At 35.5% G+C, this 13,776-nt stretch overlaps 1 non-coding gene across 1 annotated transcript; it reads right to left on the bottom strand.

Moving 5' to 3' along the window:
* Positions 1–11,619: 11,619 nt before the first annotated feature.
* On the bottom strand, positions 11,620–11,726 carry LOC111722059. The gene has a single exon (XR_002771007.1). It is a non-coding gene; the product is annotated as a U6 spliceosomal RNA (small nuclear RNA).
* Positions 11,727–13,776: the final 2,050 nt, after the last annotated feature.

The following is a 13,776-nucleotide window of genomic DNA, read 5'->3' as shown; positions in this document are numbered from 1 at the left end:
CTCCTGAATAGCTGGGACTATATGGCCATGACACTTGGCTAATTTTTCTATTTTTTAGTAAAGATAGGGTCTCGCTCTTACTCAGGCTTGTCTTGAACTCCTGAGCTCAAGCAATCCATCCAACTTGGTCTCTCAGAGTGCTAAGATTATAGGTGTGAGCCACTGTGCCCAGCCATGTGCTCACTGCACCACACCCTTAGCCATGTGGTTACGGGTGTGTATATCTCCACTGTGCATGTATTGTGGATGTTCACTTAGGCCTCCAAGGACTCTCAGGCCAATTAAGTTCTCAACATTTTCCCCTTCTGCTGCTTGTTTTGGGCAGATGGCATATTCTTTTTTAGTACTCCCAATTAATCCCTTCTTGTTAATACATGTCTGTATGTACATTTGAATGTCTGAGATTTGTTATTATTGTAATATTGACCTAGTAGCAAGATTATGGGACAAGAAGACCTGACTATGTAAGCTCAGCCTTTAACCTGGGAGTTGACCAATATCTGTCAAAAAGGAACAGAATGACTTAGTTTGTTGGCAACATCCCTTACCACCACCACTGTTATCTCTACATTACAGGCTGATTGTATAACACATTTATCTAGATTGCTAACTTTTAAAAAAGTATAATAACCATAAAACCTTTCCCTTAGAATATGTACATATGTACAGATAGTTATCAATGCCATTTCCAAGGGATTAATTTCCAAGGTGGAGGGAATGCATACCCCAGTGAACAATCTCTCCTTTATAGTAGCACTTTCTGAGAGGCACTAACACTATTAATTCCAGCAACACAGGGACTCAGCAGAAGTAATTGAGATAGAGCAAATGTGGGAAGGTATGAACAGTTAACTTCAGCTAGAAATTCTGAATAATCTGTCTTCTCCATTTTCTCTCCTTTCGGGAATCAGTTGTTATAGTCACAGTCCAAACTCCTGATCATATTTGGTTTCCTAGTAAAAATCAAAAGATGCACTTGGTGTTTGCTGAGTAAAAACAATATATAAGCCTCTGCTGACCAGATCAATAGATCCATAGCCATGTGAGAAATGTGAATGTGTTTCTTTAGAGAGTACAGCTGTAGGCCTGGGAAGTGGCCAGTGTCAACAATAAGAAATCAAAAGGAAAAGTGTTTGCACAAAAGAATCTGGCTTAATGTTTACCCAGGTTTACCAAATATATCCATTTCACTTTCAGGAAAAATTCCGGCTTGTGATTCCTTATCTATGGATCATTCACTTCGTGGGAGTTGAAGTGATGGATAATGACTTTTTTCCAAGAAGTTCTCTGGGAGAGCTATGTGCCAAAAGATGGAGCCTTTTTTCTGGTTTAATTTACTGGAGAGATCAATGATTAAAGGACATTTTTTAATTCATTCAACACACACACTGAATACTTAACTGTAATTGCAGGCCTTGAAGAATGCAATATGGCCCCTTCTCTTTGGAAGGTTATAGTCTGATGGAGAAGAAGCATCTATCACCTCTTGTCCTAAAAATTCTGAGATTCACTGTCTATCCCACTAACACAGGTGGCCCACATGAAACTCATCTTTTCCATCATTATACTAACTGATAAATTATTACAAGCCACCATAATATGTGCTTCCAATTAAGCTTACAATACTTTGGTACGATATTTGAAATATTTGCTTTTTTTAACTCATCAAGTTCTAAGGGCTTTGACAACATAAAGTGTGTTTGAAAGTTAGGTAACCCTGAGCCAATTATGTAAGCAATGATTACTGAGTGATCTACACATATGAATGGAGTGTCAACGAAATGACTATTTTTAACACTGTAAAAGTAAGTAATTCAAAATCTCAGCTAAGCTGTTGAAAGTCTAAATTATTCTGGGCTTTTAAAGAATCTGATTATGGGGCTTAAATCAGGTGACAGGAGTAGTAACCTAGGCAGCTAACACTTTTGTTTCTCTGTTTACAGATTAACCCTCTTCCTTATTTGCTTTTTTTATAAAGTTGTGGTGGGATCCTTTCCCTCTTCACTGTTGATCTTCAGTATAGATTAAGTCTTTCTCACCTAAAGATTCTATAACTAGCACATTGTCTTAAGATGCAATGTTAAATATAGTCTTTTAAATTGGAAAGGAAATAAAAACAGACAAGACATAACTAATTATATCATTATAACTCTTAAACCAGACTTTCATAGACAACTTTATAATCCTATACAATTTCTTTGTTTTCTGACTATGTAAGAAAGTACTTGCCATTGAACATTGGAACACTGACTTCATTTCTCTGTGCCTCTTGAATGCAGGTTCCCACCATTTTACTTGAAAAAACTCTCTAAAACTGAATTCTGATTCTTTGAATTATTTCAGGTTGACAACACACACATACACGCACACACACCTCCCACACTGAATAGTCTGGCTTTTTTTTTTTCTTTTGAATGGTTGCTGACAGGAGACTGATCTAGAAGAAAATCATATCATTCTTTTGTGGCCCTGAAATTTTCCATATATTTCAGGTATATCAAGGAATAAGGATGAGAAAAAGAAAAAAAAAAACACAGAATACTAAAAATTGCCAGGTACTATGGGTCAATGATAAAAGTGACTGGGTATAAATAGGGGTTATGTAAATATTCAGTAGAAGTCAAAAACATACCCTATAACACCTTTACCATATTCTCATGATACATACTGTCATAACATTAATACAACCTCTATAGACATACTATGGAGATACCTCAAACTTAAAGTAGACCTATCATTTGACCCAACAATCCCACTGCTGAGTATATACCCAAAGGAAAATAGGTCATCTTATAAAAAGACATCTGCACTTGAATGTTTGTAGCAATACAATCCTCAATTGTGAAGATGTGGAAACAACTCCCACTAACATATGAGTGGATTTATAAAACACAGTATATGCATACCATGGAGTACTACTCAGCTATGAAAAAAAGGTGATCTAGCATCTTTTGTAACAATCTGGATGGAACTGGAAATCATTCTTCCAAGTGAAACATAAGAATGAAGAAACTAACACATGTACTCAATACCAAGTTGGAACTAATTGGTATCAATACTTATGTGCACATATGGAAGGAAATATCCATGAAAATAAAGCTGGGAGAAGGAAGAGGGGGGATAGGTAAATTCACACCTACTGGATACAGTGCACACTATCTGCGTGAAGGAAACTCTTATAACTTTGACTTATCTGTACAAAAACAAAGTATGTAAACAAAGCATGTGTACCAACTAATATTCTGAAATAAAAAATAAATTACTTTAAAAGTTGGAGATGAGAAGGCAGACTGGGTATGAACCACTTGAGAAATGGCACACTAATGAGGTCTTGAGTATTCTTTTTTCTTTTTATGTCCCAGACTTGGACTTGAAGAAGTCAGCAGACTAGAAACACTAATGAGTACAGACAAAAGCAAATAAACATGTAAAAGACCAAGAAAGGAGCAGCCCAGCAAGAGTGAAAACTTTTAGATGATAAACTCTCGAATTCAGTAGAACACCACAGAAAACTCTATTATTGCATCCTCATTTGAGCCAGTAAATGCTGAGTTGTGCAACATGGTGTAAGGGTATAACATAATGTTCTTTCAGGATACTGTCAGGGTACGCCAGGTAGGGAACTGCTAGCTAGTAATGAAACCTTTCCTGCCCATTTTGTCAATGGAGACCATGCAGGGAGCTGAATCTCCTATATCTCACTGGTAACAACAAGAAGCCCTCCCTACCTTAGGTGTCAATGAAAGCTAAGTAAGAATATGGTTTTCTAAATCCACTTGGCAATGATTATTGCCCCCTTTCCCTGCAGAAGCAGTGTTAACAAACAAAATAAAACACAACAAATCTAAAAGTTTTAAATACACATAAAATCAAAAGTCTCAAAATATAATATGAAAATGCTCAGGTTTCAACAGAAAAAGACTCACTCATCACATTAAGGACCAAGAAGATCTTATACAAAAAGAAAACAGATGATGAATAGATATCAACACTGAGATGATAGGGATTTAAAAATTATCTGGCAAATATTTAAGAGCAGCCATTACAAAATGCTTCAGTGAGCAATTATTATTATAAACGAATAGCAAAGAAAAAGAAAATCTCAGCAATGAATTAGAAGACATATAGAAGAATTGATGCAAATTCTAGAACTGAAAAATATAGTGACTGAAATAAAAAGTTCAATGGATGGCATTAACAGCAGGATATGGAAATGAAAGAATCTAGAAGACAGAATGATAAAAATTAATCTGAAAAATAGAAATTTGACAGTGGAAAAAAGCTTCAGGGACCTTTGGGAGTATAACAAAAGATTTAAAGTTCATATAAGAGTCAAGAAAAAGATCAGGCTGAAAATATACTTAAAGAAATAATAAATTAAAATTCTGCAGCTTTGGCAAAGGACATAAACCCACAAATTCTAGAAGCTAAGTGAACTCCTAAAAGGATAAACTCAAATAAATTCAAGACAAAATATATCATGATTAAAATTCTAAAAACTGAAAGTAAAAAAATATCTTGAGAGCCGTCAGAGAAAAAACACACCTTACAAACTAAGGGATAATATTTGAATGGCAGTGAATTTCTCATTAGAAACTATGGAGGCCAGAAAAAAGTGACACAATGTTTTTGAAGTACTGAACAAAAAACTCTGTCAACCCAGAATCCAATACCTACTGAAAATCCTACAGGAATGAGGGGAAAATCTAGATGTTATCAGATGAAGAAAAGCTGAGTGATTGTCACCAGCAAAGCTATCCTGATACTGAAAGCAAATGACAAAAAAAAAAAAAAGAGGAAAAACTACACATTACTATTTCCATGAATATAGAAGTAAAAATCCTTCACAAAACATCAGCAAATAAAAATTAGTAATATTTAAAAATAATTACGTACCTTGAGCAAGTGGGATTTATTGAATGAACATGTAATCCTCAATCAGTGTAATCCTCCATATTAACAGACTAAAAAAATAATAGACATTATTCCTCTACAGCAGTAAAGACTGAGTGATATTGACTGAGGAACAGACATCTATATTAGTGAAGAAAACAGAAACCCTTAAATAGACTCACACAAATACGTCCAACTGATGTTGACAAATATGAAAAAGCAATTCAATGGAGGACAATAGCTTTTTCAACACATGCTGCTAGAATAATTGGACATTCATTCCTAAGCAAAAAAAAAAAAAAGGACCTTTACCTAAGTTTCACACTTCATAAAAAACTAACTCAAAATGGATTATGAGGTTAAATATAAAATATAAAGCTATAAAGCTTTAAAAAATAACTAAAGACTATCTGTTTAAGGCCACACAAAGAATTTGTAGACTTTATACTAAAAGTACAATTCATAGAAATAAAGATTGCTAAATCCAGCTTTAAAATATTTAAAACTTTTGATCTAAGAAAGATTCTATTAACAAAATATAAGCTACATAATGGGAGGTAATATTTTCAAACCACATACTCAACAAAGAACTAGTTTCTAGAATATATGTTAAACTCTCAAAAGTCAGCAGTAAAAAACAAATTAGAAAATGGACAAACACAAAGAGGCAGTTCATGAAAAAGAATATATAGACAGACTATGAACACATGAGATGCTCAACACAATTAACTATTAGAGAAATGAGAATTAAAACCCACAGAAGGTAAACACTATACAACTATCAGAATGGCTAAAATGTGAAATAATCACAATATCAAATGCTGGCAAAACTGTTGTTGTAAAACAACCCAAATGCCCTTCAGTGGGGTACTATCGAAAACATTGAGGTATGTCCATACCATGATACCATAGCATAGCAATAAAATATATAAGTATAGTAATAAGAAGCAAAAAATTATTAATGCATGCAGCAATCTTGATCAATCTCCAGAGAACTTTTCTTAATGAAAAAAAAATACAAAAAATTCCGTATGGTATATTTTATGATTCCATTTCTATAACACTTGGGAAATGGCAAAATCACAGAAATGGAGAACACATTAGGGCTGTCTGGAGTTAAGGAGGAGGTGGAGGCAGAAAGGAAGTGGTTGTAGGAGAATAGCGATACAGGGCAATGTGAGGGACCCTTGAGGTGATAGGCATGCTCTGTGTCTGGATATTGATAACAAGCTTGATATTCTGTTTGTGATATTGTACTATAGTTTTAGAAAATTTGCCATTGACAGAAACTGGATAAAGATTATACAAGGTCCTTCTAAATTATTTATGAATGTATATGAGTAATTATCTCAAAATAAAAAGGTGAATTTGAAAACATGTAATTTCCAGTTCTACAGCTAGACTTTGTGTAGGGTGTTTCCCCTATAAATCTGGATCTAACTTATAAAAAACAGGATTACCTGTGGCTCAGTGGGTAAGGCACAGGCCCCATATATCAAGGGTGGCAAGTTTGAGCCCAGCCCCCACCAAACTGCAACAAAAAAATAGCTGGGTGCTGTGGTAGGTGCCTGTAGTTCCAGCTGCTCAGGAGGCTGAGTCAAGAGAATCGCCTAAGCCTAGGAGTTGGAGGTTACTGTGAGCTGTGACATTGTGGCACTCTACCAAGGGCAATAAAGTGAGACTCTGTCTCTAAAAACAAAAAGGAAAGAAAAAAAGGGTTAAAATACAACGAATATATTTATTGATAAACAAATGCATCAATGACCCCCAACCTTATTGATATCAGGTTCAGTACCAGGGATGGGTTTCAGAGAAGACAATTTTGCCATGGACTTGGATGGGCAGGACAAATGGGAGGCAGAGCTCAGGCAGTGATGCTAGCAATAGGGAATGGTTGTCCCTCACTGTTGCCCAGTGTAGCTATTCTCCTACAACTACTTCTTTTCTGCCTCCATCCACTTCTTAACCCCAGTCCTAATGTGTTCTCAGTTCCTGTGATTTTGCCATTTCAAAAGTGTTACAGAAATGGAATCAAAGCATATACCAAATGGATTTTTTTTTTCTCTCTGTAGGGGGAGAAAATTCATTTGCTCTCGGGCTGCTTACCTCTTCCCATGAAACCGGGTTCCTGACAGGCTGTAGACAGGAATCTTGGATACCAGGAACCAGTTGTGTGGAAGATAATTTTTCCATGGACTGGGGCAAGGAGCAGGTCAGGGGAGTGACAGGAGGTGGAGCTCAGGCAGTGATGCTCTCTGTGCCCTTGTTTCTAGCATGCCACACCACTATGCCATACCAGTTCATGACCAGTGCTTAGTGACTACAGAAGTACATTATTGCTATATTTGATAATTTAGTACCTAATTTATAAACCTCTATTATAGGAACTACTGGTTCCATACCATAGATGTGTCAGGCCTGAATTTGTCCTTCCTCCCCTTTTAAAATGAAAATTTCTTTTTTCTTGTGGAATGGGGACAGCTCTGGGACTCATGTGACAAGGAGGCTCATTCTCACAAGGTCTCGGTAACACTTGTTGCCTTTTTAAAAACGATGTCCTCTCTAGACACAGAATTTGTCAAAGCTGTCCTTCAGAACAAACCATTTTGGAAAAAAAGGCTCCATTTGCTGCAGATTGCTTGCAATATTGTCTTTGTCAAGCAAAGTCGAGGCCCAATTTCAGCTCTGTTCATCCTCCTTGGCAGTCACCCTGGTGGGGGCACAGTCTGCACAAAGCACTACTTCCTGCCTCCAACCCAGGACCATTTCTTCTCCTGCTGGCAGAGGGAAGGAGACCACCTTGAACAAGGCTCTTCCCTGTAGCAGTGTTTCCCACCTGAGTGTCAGATTCTTCCATTTTCTGGGTTTCCCTGGTAAAGATTGAAAAAGAAGTGAGAGAAGAAAACTAGCATTTATTGAACACTTTCTATATGCCCATAACTTTAAAATTTAAGATCAGTTTTGAGTTCACAGCAAAATTGAAAGAAAGGTACAGAGATTTTCAATCACTCTGACACACACATTGCCTCCTCCATGGTCAACATCCTCCAGGAGAGTGGTCAACTTGTTACCATTGGTGAGCTTATATTAACACATCATTGTCACCCAAAGTCTATATGCCTATAACTTCTCATGGTGTTTTACATACATTATGTGGCACTTTATGATCCTTTCTCAGCAGGTGAAACCACTGAGGTCCAAAGAGGTTAAATCCATTTTTTAGGGCCACTCTGTAAACAGAAGTTGGAATGAAGTCCAAGACCCCGGGATTCCAAATACTGTGTCAGTAAAAGTCCATCCTAGATATTTAGCCAACCATGATGACAAAAGCAAGTCATTAGCCTTTAACTGAGTCTTGATCTAAATGAGGTGAGGGTCAAGAACTCTAAGAATACATTTGTCAACTAGAAGGTCCTATAAGTGGAGAACACTTATAGTTTGTATGAAAAAGGATGATATGATCCCTGTCTCTACTTAGTTATGATATGATGTCAATCTTGAGATGACAGACTCTGAAAACATGAGAAAGAAACTTTGAAAGTCAAAGAAAAAATAACACAGGACTAGCCCTGAGGAAACCACGGGACCAAAAAGAAGGCAAGTTACTGCGTTAATGTACACAGTGATGATTTAATTTTTAAAAAAAAAAGAAGAAGAAGAAGACAAGTAATTATAAAAATTTTTGGTTTGGTAATTGAATATATTCCATTGACTTCTGAGTGCAAACATTTTGAAATAGAGTGCACAAATTCCCATTAGTAGTTAAAATGAAACAAAACATGTAATATGGTATTTTGATGAACAGGAGTATCATATTGGTAGTTGAGACACTTTCATCAAAGAAAGGAAACCTCTTGCGTTGAGGCAAAATCTGACACAGTAAAGAAATGCCATCTTCAGCCTCTAAGAGTCCTTGGAAGCGGCCAAAGTTCCAAATAGACTCTCCCACATAAGCTCTGTACAGCCATAACTCAACCATTCTGTCACTAATTTTATTTTTAAAAAATTTTAATTACCAGTATTTTAGATCTACATTTTAAAACTTTAGATTCTGTAGCTGTTCAAATATTTATTAAATTTAAAAGAAATATTTATTCTCTAGCATTAGTTTTTCTCATTCACAATTACTTACATAATGAGTTAAATGAGCTTTGGTGAACTCCTGGGAAATCAGCCAGCATTTGTGAGATTGTTTCTAAGATAACATGCATTCCCAGCTCTCAGTACCCTAGTAACAATAAAACTCTGTGAACACAATGAGTATTGCCAACTCAACTGTTCAATAAACAATAGGAGAAAATCTTAATAATTCAGTCTATTCTTCAAATCTTCATTCTCCTTTCTTAAATTACACTTTTTCTTTTTTCAATGATGTGCACTCTTTAGGTTGAGTTTTGTTTTGTAGCTCATAGTAAAACTAGCAACCAGGGATAGGAACATCTTTAGTTTAAATGATAATAAAAAAATTTTAGTTATGAATGTGCCCATTATTTGAATAATGTTGGAAGGTTTTCTGACATCCCTGGAATAGTCCTCCTGCACATGAACATGTGGAATCACGTATTTAATTTGTAGGAAGAAATTCACATTTTGAAGTGAATTTGAAGTCATATCCAAGAAATCCATTATTGCCAAATCAAATATTATGAAAATTTTGTCCAATGTTTTCTTTTGAGAGTTTTATCGTCTTAGATATTACATCTCAGTCTTTGGTCCATTTTAACTGTATTTTTGTATGCGGTGTTAAGTAAGGGTTCTATTTTTCCTTTGGATGTGAATATCCCATTCTCCCTGAATCATTTTTTGAAGATTATCCTTTTCTCATTGAATAGTCTTGGCATCCTTGTCAAAAATCATTTGACCATATATGTGTCTTTATGCCAGTATCACATTATTTTGATTACTATGGGCTTGTAATAAATTTCAAATTGGAAAGTATGAGTTTTCCAATTTTATTTTCTTTGTCAAGATTTGTTTGGCTATTCATGGTTTCCTGAGATTCCATATGAATTTTATAATGAGTTTTTCTATTTCTATAAAATCATCACTGGGATTTTGATATAGATTTCATTGAATTTGTAAGGTTACTTTCTGTTGTATTGAAATCTTAACAGTATTAAGTTTTCCAAGCTATGGAAATGAGATGTGTTTTCATTTTCATTTCTTTTAGCAATGTTTTGTAGGTTTCTTTGTACAAATCTTTCATTCCTTTGGTTAAATTAGTTCCTAAGCATTTTATTCTTTTTGATGCTATTATAAAATAATTGTTTTGTAATTTCTATTTCATATTGTTCATTGTTAGTGTGTAAAAAAGAAACAAATTTTTATGTGTTGACTTTTCCTGCTGCTTTGCTGAATTCATTTTTTTATTTCTGCTAGTATCTTTTTGTGAAATTTTTAGGGTTCTCTACATGTAAGATAGTATCATGTGAAAACAGAGATAATTTTACATCTTCGTTTCCAAATTGGATTCTTTTTCTTTATTGTTTTCTTGCCTAATTGCTCTGGCTAGAACTTCCAGAACTATGTTGAACAGAAGTGGTGAAAATGGGTATCTTTGTCTTGTTCCTGATTTTAGAGGAAATGTTTTTAGTATTTCACTATCGAATATAATGTTCACTCTGTGTTTTGTATATATGGTTTTTATTATGTTGATGCAGATTCTTTTTATTCCTTTTTTGTGGAGTGCTTTTTATCATGAAATGTTGATGAATCTTGTCAAATGTTTTTCTGTATCAATTGAGATCACTGTGTGTTTTTCCCCCCTTAACTCTGTTAATATGGCATATTATATTGATTAATTTTTGTATGTTAAATTATCCTTGCACTTCAGGAATAAATTTCAGTTGGTTATGGTATATAATCCTTTTAATATGCTGCCAAATTTGATTTTCTGATATTAAATTAATTTAAAGAATATTTTTTAACCCAACACATCAAAATGGTATACATAGAGTTAACTATATAAACCAGAAATTCCACTCTTACATATATACTCATGAGAATTGTAAACATATTTACTGTTGATAGCAGCACTATGCACAATACCAAAAGGTAGAAACAATTGAAATTGCTATTAACTGATGAGTGAATAAATAAAGATGTAGTATTTCTATGCAATGGAATAGTACTCATCCAGAAGAAGAAACAAAGTCGTTATTCCTGCTACAACATGGATGAATTTTGAAAATAAGATATTAATACATGAAAAATAAAACAGGCAAGAAGGCACATGTGGTATGATTTTATTTATATGAAATGTTCAGAATAGCCAAAAACATAGAGACAGAAAGTAGACTGGTGTTTTTTAGGGGGTGGAGGTAAGGGAAGCATGGAAAGCTGTAACGCTATGAGGTTTCATTTCAGAGTAACAAGAATGTCCTGGGATTAGATAGTGGCAATGCTTGCACAACTTTGGGAATATGCTAAAAACCACTGATTATATAATTTAAAAGGTGAATTATATAGTATGTGAATTATATCTTTATTTAAAAATAGACTTTACAGAAAGAGAACATGGAGGAAGCATAAGGGGCATGTAAGAGGTTATCACAATAGTTCTAGAAAGAGATAAATATGTTTTGGACTAAAATAGCAGCAGTACAGGTGGTGAGACACGGCAGGATCCAGGGCATATTTTTTAAAAAATAGACCCAAACAATTTCTTTCTTTCTTTCTTTCTTTTTTTTTTGGCACCTTATATTAGTTTTCTTTCTTTTTTCTTTTTAAAATATGGAACGCTTCACAAATTTGCATGTCATCCTTGCACAGGGGGCATGCTAATCTTCTCTGTAGTGTTCCAATTTTAGTATATGTGCTGCCAAAGTGAGCACCTTATATTAGTTTTTTTTTTTTTTTTTTCCAGTTTTTTTTGGCTGGAGCTGGGTTTGAACCTGCCATCTCTGGCATATGGGGCCGGTGCTCTACTCCTTTGAGCCACATTAGTTGCCCCTATTAGTTTTTATTTTTATTTTTTTTTATTTCAAATTAATATGAGGTATAAACAATTAGTTAACAATATTTGTGTATATTAGGTAAGGTGTCAAATAATTTCTTGATGGATTTTGGTGTGTCTGGAAAGATGAAATTTCCTTATGTGGTAGGATGTTAAAGAATTGAGGGTAGTTAGAAACAGAAGTTCACTTTTGGACATAAGCTTGAGATGTCCATTAGGCATCCAAACAGAGATATCCAGGAAGCAGTTGTGTATACATCTGTATGAAGACTCAGGAGAGGAGTGGGAACTGGAAAGAGCTGACATCAACCATCAACATACATGGGCACATGGGTAGTATGTAAAGTCATGAGACTAGATGAACCTACTTAGCTGAGGTGAGTTTGATAGAGCAGAGAATAGGCCTGAGTCCTGGTTCACTTCAATGTTTAGGATTCTCAGAGATGAGGAAGAGCAGAAAAAAATGACAGAAAAGCAGTGACCAATTAGGTAGAAGGAAAATCAAGAGTGAATGATGGTCTAGAAACTACATAACAGGAGTGTTTCAAGAATTGATTGATGCATAGTGTCAAATGCTGTTATTAGGTCAACTGGCATAAGAAGAGGCTGAGAAATGACCATTGCATTCAGCAGCATGGAGATTGTTGGCAACCCTGGTGTGGTCAGGATGAAAGGATAACAATATTGGGTCAAGAAAGAACAGAATTATTATTTTAAGTGGGAACAGATAAATGGGGCCCATAGATTAAAGGGAAGTGGGGGGGTCACAATATTCTTTTAAAGTGGAAATAATAACAGTCTATTTGTATGATACATGAACAGTCTAGAAAGAAGAGGAAAGCCAAGATTCAGGAAAGAAAAAAAATGGTGGAGTGTAATTACGTGGAAGTAAAATAAGGGGTGCAAAAATACTTCACTTATAAACATATTATACAATGAAAGCAAAAGTATGCTATGGCCTTTGAAAGGATTTCTTCTTGGTTCTGTTTTAGAGCAGTTTGTTGTAATATATGTAGACTTACTTGGGTGGCTGATAAACGTTTTTTCCTCCAAACTTTATAATCGTGTTTGGAATATGCTTGAAGTATAGAAATGAGACACAATTCAACCTGCTGAGGAAGAGAGTAGATGGCAGCTTATGAAGGGTGCTGAGACAGGAAACCGAGGGAGGCTGGTATGCCAGACAAAAATGAAAGCAAGACAGATTGCATTAGGTGATGCTGGTTGTCAAGAGACAGATCAAAACGTTTTTTCGGGATCAGTGAATTGCCTGAGGTTGCAGGCAACATTTTTCTCAGGGCCTAAACATTAGGCTGTTACTGAGGTTGCTAGAAACTGCTTATCAGACATTTCCCTAATGATTACATAAATGTAAGCCCTTCCCAGGATTCACAATAAGTCACCAGCTTAGGTCAGGAAATAGTTGTATTCTCGGTCATCTCTTTTCCTTTTTCTCTCTGACTGTATCCATGCTCACTCTTTGATTTCAGCGGAAAGGACTGCAGTGCTTGGCTCAAATGCCAGATAGAGAGTTCCAAGAAAATGCTGGGAATCTTCAAGGAGCTTCTGAGACTCTCCAGGAATCCCAGAACCTCTATTGCTGTCCCCAAAGGACCTGAAATCTGTAGACTCAATTGCCACTTTCTGTAATGCAAGAGATGCTCTTGCAGGAGCAGCTTCCTATAGTGCGGTGGGTGGGAGGCTGGTCCTCATTGTCCTGCCTTTTGTTTCTAACGATCCTCCTCATCTTCAGGGATATGGCTTTGAAGGGGAAGTCAGTGATCTTCCTTTAGCAACCTGTCCTAGGTATGGCTACATCATTCTTCATTAATATTCCTTAGTTATGACTAGGGTGAATGTTTAAACCACACTCTACTAAGCAGCAGAGTTTAACCAATAGGAGGCAAATGAAATAGACCAAAGAGAAG

This window comes from Otolemur garnettii, unplaced genomic scaffold (genome assembly GCF_000181295.1).
Source record: "Otolemur garnettii isolate 467f Iridium unplaced genomic scaffold, OtoGar3 scaffold00005, whole genome shotgun sequence".
NCBI classification, from domain to species: domain Eukaryota; kingdom Metazoa; phylum Chordata; class Mammalia; order Primates; family Galagidae; genus Otolemur; species Otolemur garnettii.
This window is presented reverse-complemented; position numbering and strand designations above follow the sequence as displayed.